Raw genomic sequence first — 8,605 nt, forward strand, 5'->3', positions numbered from 1 at the left:
ATTCTAGGTGGATAAATAACTTTCCTACAGTGGGAAAAGTTTCCAACGCTTGAAAGAAACATAAATGCTCCTTATAATAATGAATTTTTATAGATAAAATGGACATTACTTTATTTACATGGGAAATGAAAGAACATAAATGCATTTACCCGAATAAATCTTTCTTGAGAAACAATTACCTAGATAAGTATATTTACCTAAATAAATAAATTACCAAATGCTAACGAAACCTTAAACTATTATACAGTATAATTGGGTCTAATGACCCCAACTATTAATCGGGACAGTCCTAAGTCTGTAATTTTATCTCGATTAATAATCGGGTCTACTGATTCAGAAATAAATGAATAAAAGGAGGGGATTTCATTTTCATTTTGGGAATATAATAAAAGGAAGGACATGCATGCATGTATGCACATGCATTTAAATATCCCGAATTCATGCAAATAATAATTTGGGGTTCCATGTGGCGGCAGCATCATTAGGATGGCCTTTTAGTCTTTGGGGTGGGGGGTGTTGGGATATATACAAAACAAAGTCATCAGGGAGGACTAAAAACATGTATCATCATCCATTATGTGAATTGAACAAGCTGCAACCGATGATTAATGATCATGCTTATGTAAATTAAACATTCTTGTGTAGTTATAAGGAGGACTTCACAAAGTGGGGTTAGCCCCCACAATATCCATCGTTAATAAGCAAAATACATCTGAGATTGTATTATATATATATATATATTCTAATGTTAATAGCTAGTAATTCGTAGCCAAGCCTTTTCGTCTTTAATCTCCCAGTTTTAATCTTAATTGGAATATCTTTTTATCTTATTGTAGTTTCTTTACAATTCTAAATTAGTATTAATGTTGTTAATGAATACATGTAGTGTACGTAGATCTGCATCTTCAAGATAGCGCTATATTGTCAATTTAATTTGTCATTAACTCGATCTGATGGAGCTTTAATTGGTTCAAAGTTTTTAATTCTATTTTATTATTTATATGCGTACCTATTCACTGGGTCCCAACAGCCATTATTACCGTAAATTAGGAACATCTGAAGGACAAGGGAGATGTTGTCAATATACCGCAGTTGATCTGAACTCCAGTAAATGCCAAACTAACTTAATAATTAAACATGTGGCCAGCTGTACTTGGTGGTGCTTTGCTTTGAAAAAAGCAAGCATTTAATTTGATACAATGTTGATTACGAATTCAGTTTTTTGGTTAGGGAAAAATTCACTCGAGCCTGCTTTTACAGCCTTATATTAAAAATATTCAGGCGGTTGGAACAGTATGAAGGTGGGCTTATCCTGATGAAAGCCGATCTCGTTGATTACATGTCCATCAATAACATAGGTTTATGTCCAAAGAAAAAATCAAGGAGGGATGACTTTTTCCCTTCCAACCCGACCATTTTTGTGTTTATTTCACGTGAACCAATGCAACCCTCTAATAACAATAACAATGGAAAAAGAAAACAACATGCTGTTTTGAATTTGTTTTCATCGTTGTTGGCTTGTTTGTATCTCTCTCATTGGGGTTGGCAAGGGACTGTTTGGACCACGGTCACAATTTGCAACCGATGTTATACTCCAGCCTTATTTTTCTTTTAACTTTGTACAAATAGAATTGGTAGCCAGCTGGCCAAAAATCTTATAACTGTTCAACAAAGCTTAACTCTCTCTGTAGTTAGGCAACATAAAAACAGACCTAGAAAACAAAAAGTAGGAGTAAACCATTTTCCATGAATGTAGTCTATGTGCATATAAAAGCTGGATTTGATGAAAAGTGAAAAAGACCAAATGTCGTTTGTGAGCATTCAATTTTGGCTTTTCAACAAGACAAACTGTGGTGAATAATTGGAGACGAATTGAAGAAAGCAACTGTGGGTTTAACTTTCTAGCTAACACATTAAATAGCATTCATGAAGCATGATCGATATATATGGTCCCAGAGCTGCTGCAAATTCATCTATCTAGTTGACCATTACTGCCATGTGCCATCGGGATTTGGATTTTTATATGGGTCTCGGTCACGGGCACTAGTTCTTATATTATTTGATGAATTTGCCTTTGACAATTATTTGCATGGATTGTCCAATCCCATTCCACCCATCTTCATCTTCATGCCAGCATGCCATCTGGCCCAATTGTGTTGCTTTAGGTTGGGCTTTATTTTCTCAAAAATAACAAGTTGGGATCCAAGAATCTCCGGATCACCTGCCAATAGAATACATTTCAACTCTCTACCAACTTTATCTCCCATTTTCATGATAAGATGTGCGGTGTTAGATTAAGTTAGTAGGAGGTTGGAATGTGTGTTGTTGGCAGATCCCAATTCTCCTACAACGGTGAGCCAAAATGTACAGTCCTTTCAAGCCTGGGACCCAGATTAATTAACTCAGCTTCAAGCAATTGTTTTCATCCATTTCAATAATTGTTGATATAGTAGGACTAGGAAGGAAAAGCTGATGTGGATAGAGATATACCTATATGGCCTCTCATTAACTGATACGTACACGGTCTGATTTAGCCATACCATTCATTCACGTGGCTAAGAATTTACTAACAAATTAAAATCTTGTTTTTAGTATTTTTGAAAATTTATACTATGAAAATTGAAAATTAATCCCCTATTATCTAATTTATTATTAATAAAATATAAAAATTTGCATGTCATATACGTATATACTGTGTATGAGAAGGGATGGGACAAGTAGTGGAGAGTCATGCGGACCTTGGATCTATGTATATGGCTCCTCTGCATGTAGCCTGAAAAGTCCGCCTTCCCTATAGAATAATATCTTAGGCCCCGTTTGTTTTTTTGGTAATTTCTTTATTTGGGTAAATGTATTTAATGGGTTAGTTTTTCTTGGTAAAAATTTATCTGAATAAGTGTATTTATCTATGTTCTTTTATTGCTTATATAAATAAGTAATCAACATTTTAACCATAAAAATGGATTATCAAAAGGGGGATTTTTGTTCCATTCAAGTATTGACAACTTTCCCCCTAGGTGGGAAAGTTATTTTTACCCACCTAGGAGATGGGTATCACTTACCCGGATAAGTGATACCTAGGAAAATAAGCTTTGCATAGTCCCCACATAAATCTGAAAAAAGAACATGACATTCTTGGGGGTCATGATGTGCCCGATCCATTTACACCTCTAATATTGGTTATGCTTAGATCCAAAATTCCAAATTTGATCCTCTACTATTCAAATATAAATCAAATCTTATCCATCTCCATCATAATCATATTGGACAATAATTGAATAGGATATTCAATATAGTCAATGAAAATAGTATAATGAAATTAATAACAACAAAATTAAAACGAAAGTGACTAAAACATTACATATTATAAAAAGTGATATTGATATTGTATATAGGGCTTAATTTGGGAAGAGTGCAAATACAAATATGTACAGAGCCCTTATATATGATATTTCTAAACTTAGTATTTGCACTCCTCAAACTAAAAATAGTGAACAAAATGATAGATTTTTCTTTTTAGAATGCTAGTGTATTCACTTGTACTTGGTTAGATAGCAAGTAATACATAGTGGTCGAGCAGCAGTGTTGAAACGTATGTATAGATTGAATGAAAGTGTAAGAAAAGTGAAATAAAAAAGTACATGAGATTCCGATTTAACCAGCCTTTTTTTTTTTTTTTTTTCTTTCAGGATGCCTAAATTTACTCCATATGGAGGGATATGGCCACTTTAAATTTTATGAATTAACCATTATCAAAACGCAGAAAAATAGAAATAAGGGAGGCTGCCTTGCCCCAAAACTGAAATACGAAACACAAAATTTCACCATCTCAACCCAGCCCCAAAAACCATAAAAAGAAAAACAATACAACATAAAAAAACTAAAGGCTCAGTCTGGAAAGAGTATAAATACAAATATCTACAGTATAAATGCATACAAAATAATACAAATCCAAGGTTTTGTATTCTACGAATTTGTATTTGTAGTCTTTTTTGAGTTAGTTTTGAAAGAATACAAATACAAATATATACAAAATAATACAAAACACAAGGTTTTGCATTCTATATATTTGTATTTTGACTCCTTCCTAACCCAGCCAAAGCCAAAGACCATTACCTTATACAAAGAACAGGAAGTCTTTGGTAATCTTCTTTAAGTAGCTTCAGAAGATCAAGTAGAAAGTTTTGCGTTAAGCTATTCATGGCCCTAGGATTAGCTTTTGCAAAAACTTGAGCAGGTCTGCTTTTTGTTGGATCTGGTCTACCCAATTTAAACGGAACCATAGAACCAATTATATTGATTAATATTTTATGGCTGATCTCCCGATTAATAATTGAGTGTGGACTGGTTATTACTGTTTTTGAACTAATTATAAACTTCAAGAAAAGTTACAGTAATGGATAACGAACTGGTCAGGGGTCCAGTTCTTGGGTAAAATGGTCTGACCATTTGAACTGAACAGATAGTTCATTTTGACAAAAAATAAAAAACAGTCAAACCGTTGAATGCCAACAGTTTGTTGACTAAATCAAGGGTTTTTGATGAAATACCGGTTCTGGGGTAAAATAGAACCGGTCACCTGATCGGTTCCTGGTTTTTTCGGTCTGACCATCCAGTCAGGTCCGGTTTTGAAAACCATGAATTTACCCCTATATTTATACTATATAAATCAACATTTGTATTAATTTTTGCCTAGACTATAAAATTTAAATCAAAGTATTGGAATTCATAACATATAATTTTTTTTATTGATTTTCTTGTAAATAAGACTCGATTTAGAAAGAATACAAATACAAATATGTACAATATAAATACATATAAAATACAATATTTTACAATCTATATATTTGTATTTATACTCCTAAACTTAGCCTAATAAACAATTTACTCCTTTGTGTATGAAAAATGAAGCTCCATAGGTAATTACAGTTGTCATTACTGGTTAATAATTGGTTGGTTCTGGGTTCATTTTATCGAACCGATTATAAATCAGTTTAAAACTGATCCATCCTGTGTCGAACCAGAACTGACCCATTGTCAGCTTCAAAATGGGGCTAGTTCATCTGTGCGGTTGATCCGAAACTTTAAAAATGGGCTGGCACAATCTCGAGATGTGGTGTAATATGCACATCATGATATCAGGGCACATTATAATTATTAATTGTTTATACGTACCCTAATACGAAGAAAAGGTGTTGACTTTCAATTGTTTTTTTCTTTTAATAAAAGAGGAAACGGTTCTGTTGAGGATCGATGTTGAAATCATCCTCGAAAATTATAACAAGAAGACGTGGACTTATCATCCAACGGTGAGGAGTGAGGACGACCGTTTTCTTTTTCACCATATCTGGGGACCAGTCATGACCAAACTTAAACTCGGATCGCCCCTGTTACTAGTTACTAACTTACTACCTGGAGGTTGGAGTAAGCTGAAAAGGAAAGCTAGCCCGCGGCAAAAGGCGACTGAACAAATGAAAAGAAGAAATGGTAAAGGAATCAAGGTGAATGAGTGAGTGACAAATGAGAAGAAAACATCTCAAGGGTCTGAAAAGGAAAGCGCAACAGCCACCCCCAGACTGTGATGCTCTTTTAAAACACCAAATAATCTTTCTGTTTGCTCGTGACCACCACAACTAACCTCTACCTATTTGTCTCAGCGGTTTCCATTCTGTACGATTTTCTATAACTCCTCCAGGAACCAGCGAACCAGCTCTCTCTAGCTGGCCAGTAGCCTCTTCCCTCTTATATATATATATATATATATATATATATATATATATATATATATATGTTGTTGTTGTTTCACTCATTCATTCATGAACATGAGTCCTGTTCTTTCCGTTCTGATAAAGAAAAACACTAGGCATTAGCAAGGGTCAATTTCCAATGGCTATGCTCACTATCCTATCTTTCTCTACTAAATTTCTGCCTTTCATCTTTCTCATTCTTCTCTCATCTTCCCTTCACGTACTCCCCGATGCTTCCGCTTCTAACAGAGAAACGCTCGAGATTATTATAGGTGGCGGCGGTGGTGGTTATTATGAGGACTGTCCACCACCACCTCCTCCTCCAGAACCCGAATGTCCACCTCCTCCTCCACCACCGTCTCCACCTCCGCCGTCACCGCCCCCACCCTCACCCTCACCCCCACCACCGTCTCCACCTCCGCCGTCTCCGCCTCCACCGTCACCGCCCCCACCCTCACCCTCACCCCCACCACCGTCTCCACCTCCGCCGTCTCCGCCCCCACCCCCACCACAGAAGTCAAGACTTGAAATGGTCAGGCCTTACATTGAAAAGTTGCGGAAAAGAATCAAGGACGACCCAAAACACATCTTAAAAACCTGGAAGAAGGACGGTGATATTTGCCAATACACAGGCTTATACTGCGAAAAGGTGCCAGATTACAAAGAAAAGGCACTCGCCGGTATCGACTTCAACAGTTACAATCTTGGCGGTCCCAACTTAACACTTGATGGCATCATCGAAAATCTCGTCGACCTCGCTATTTTCCACGCCAACTCCAACAGGTTCTTAGGTGAGCTCCTATCCAAGATTCGAAATCTGCGATATTTCTACGAGCTGGACTTAAGCAATAACAATTATAAGGGCGAGTTCCCAATGGCTGTCCTCGCAGCTGCAAACCTGAGCTTCTTGGACCTCCGGTTCAACAAATTTCATGGGTACCTCCCGCCTCAAGTGTTCAACCTGGGCAAAATCGACGTTCTCTTCGTCAACAACAACTACTTTTATGGTCCGATCCCCTATAACCTGGGCAGCACACCAGCCCGTTATCTAACTTTTGCCAACAACCAGTTCAGTGGTTCCATACCGCGAAGCATTGGTAAGGCCAAGGATACCTTAGTTGAGGTTCTCTTCCTCAACAACCAGTTGTCGGGGTGCCTACCCTATGAGATCGGCTTCTTGAAAAAGGCAACGGTGTTCGACGCCGGGAACAACCACTTGACGGGTCCGATACCCTACTCGTTCGGGTGCTTGGAGAGCATGCAGTTGCTAAACTTTGCTGGGAATAAATTGTACGGGCCGGTGCCGGAGGTGGTATGTGGGCTTCCCAGCCTGGCAAACTTGTCTCTATCGGACAATTACTTCACGCAGGTGGGTCCCAAATGTAGGGAGTTGATCAAGAAGGGAAAACTTGATATACGTAATAACTGCATTCTGGACCTACCGTCACAGAGACCTGCCGACCACTGTGAGAAGTTTTTCTCCAGTAATCCAAAGTACTGCTCCGACCTGAAGACCAATACTATGATTCCATGCAAGCTTCGTCCCTATTCTGAGGAAACCTACTCCACACCTCCGGCAACTGCAATCAGTCCCTCGCCTTCTTACAATGCTCTCATAAAGCATCGGTTATGACGGAAGTAGCTAGTAGCTACACCTACACCCTCGCTCCATGCATCCATCAATTTTCCCTGTATTTCGTTATTAATTCCTCCACTTGTACCTCTACTGTAAACAAAATTAAGCAAAATAATGAACGCACGTCTCGTTACAAATCCAGTGTTTATGTCGTAATTGTAATAGCCTAAGCAATCGCTTCGGTGTAACAGTCGGACGCGCACATGCAGCAAATATGTATACTACTACGTACTACTACTACTACCACTTTAAACAAGATAACCGTAATTCGTGTGCAACAATTTCCTTTCTTTCTTTCTTTTTTTCATGGTAATTTTTTTAAACTAACCTTATGGTTTACTTAAGGGTTTCTTGTAGATAAGGGCAGCTTTTTGCCCCGAATTTCAATAAAAGATAATATTTTATAAAATAATAAAAATAATGGAGCTTTTTTTTTTGAAAAATATAAAGGAAGGACACTGATACTGTTCATTGTCTTCCTCTGCGTCTGTGTTCATCCTGAACCTCACAACTGAATTGGAGCCAACCGCGGAGTCGTCCAAAACAATGTAATCGCATGTGTTCCTCATTAATGCAGAGCACCCTCGACCAGTTAAACGATCTTACCCGTTCGAGCTTCAAACCCTTACTAAACCCTGGAGCAGCGGAACCGCTGTATTCATCCAGAACCTCGTCAGCGAGACTGGAGCAGTAGCAAGGACCTCCTTGAAACCGCTGTATTTATCATGAACCGCTCCAGTAAGGGTTTAGTAAGGGTTTCAAGGCGGAGACAACCGCTGTATTCGTCTTTCGGTTTTCGTCTTTGTGTTCGTGTTCGTGGCACAATGGAGACAATCGCGTTTGTGTTTCGGTTTTCCTTCACCGGTACAGAAAGGGAATTCCGGCCTCCATCACCAGAGGAAGGGCAGAGGAAGACAATGAACAGTATCATTGCCCTGTTTTTGTTATTTTATAAAAATATTATCTTTTATTGATATTCAGGGCAAAAAATTGCCTTTATCTGCTAGAAATCCTTTGGTTAATTGACTAAATGTTCCGATAGTTTCTCTTAATATCTATTATAAATAAGACTGTTTTACCCTATAGATATGCTTTTTTTTTTTTGTAATCTGTATAAGAATCACCACTGGAATCAAGACGGTCGAGAGACAGAAGAGGAAGGGGAGAAAGAGGGAAAAGAAAAGGGAGAGACTAAGAGCATCTGGGTCGTGACTGGAAGGGA

The 8,605-nt window shown here is 37.8% G+C and overlaps 1 pseudogene across 1 annotated transcript; it reads left to right on the forward strand.

Moving 5' to 3' along the window:
* Positions 1-5,773: 5,773 nt before the first annotated feature.
* On the forward strand, positions 5,774-7,520 carry LOC148850276 (uncharacterized protein At4g06744 pseudogene; annotated as a pseudogene). The gene has a single exon (XR_016099602.1). The product of XR_016099602.1 is annotated as an uncharacterized protein At4g06744 pseudogene (transcript).
* The last annotated feature ends 1,085 nt before the right edge of the window (positions 7,521-8,605 follow it).

This window comes from Nelumbo lutea, chromosome 5 (genome assembly GCF_056320005.1).
Source record: "Nelumbo lutea isolate HS-2025 chromosome 5, American lotus-T2T, whole genome shotgun sequence".
NCBI lineage: Eukaryota > Viridiplantae > Streptophyta > Magnoliopsida > Proteales > Nelumbonaceae > Nelumbo > Nelumbo lutea.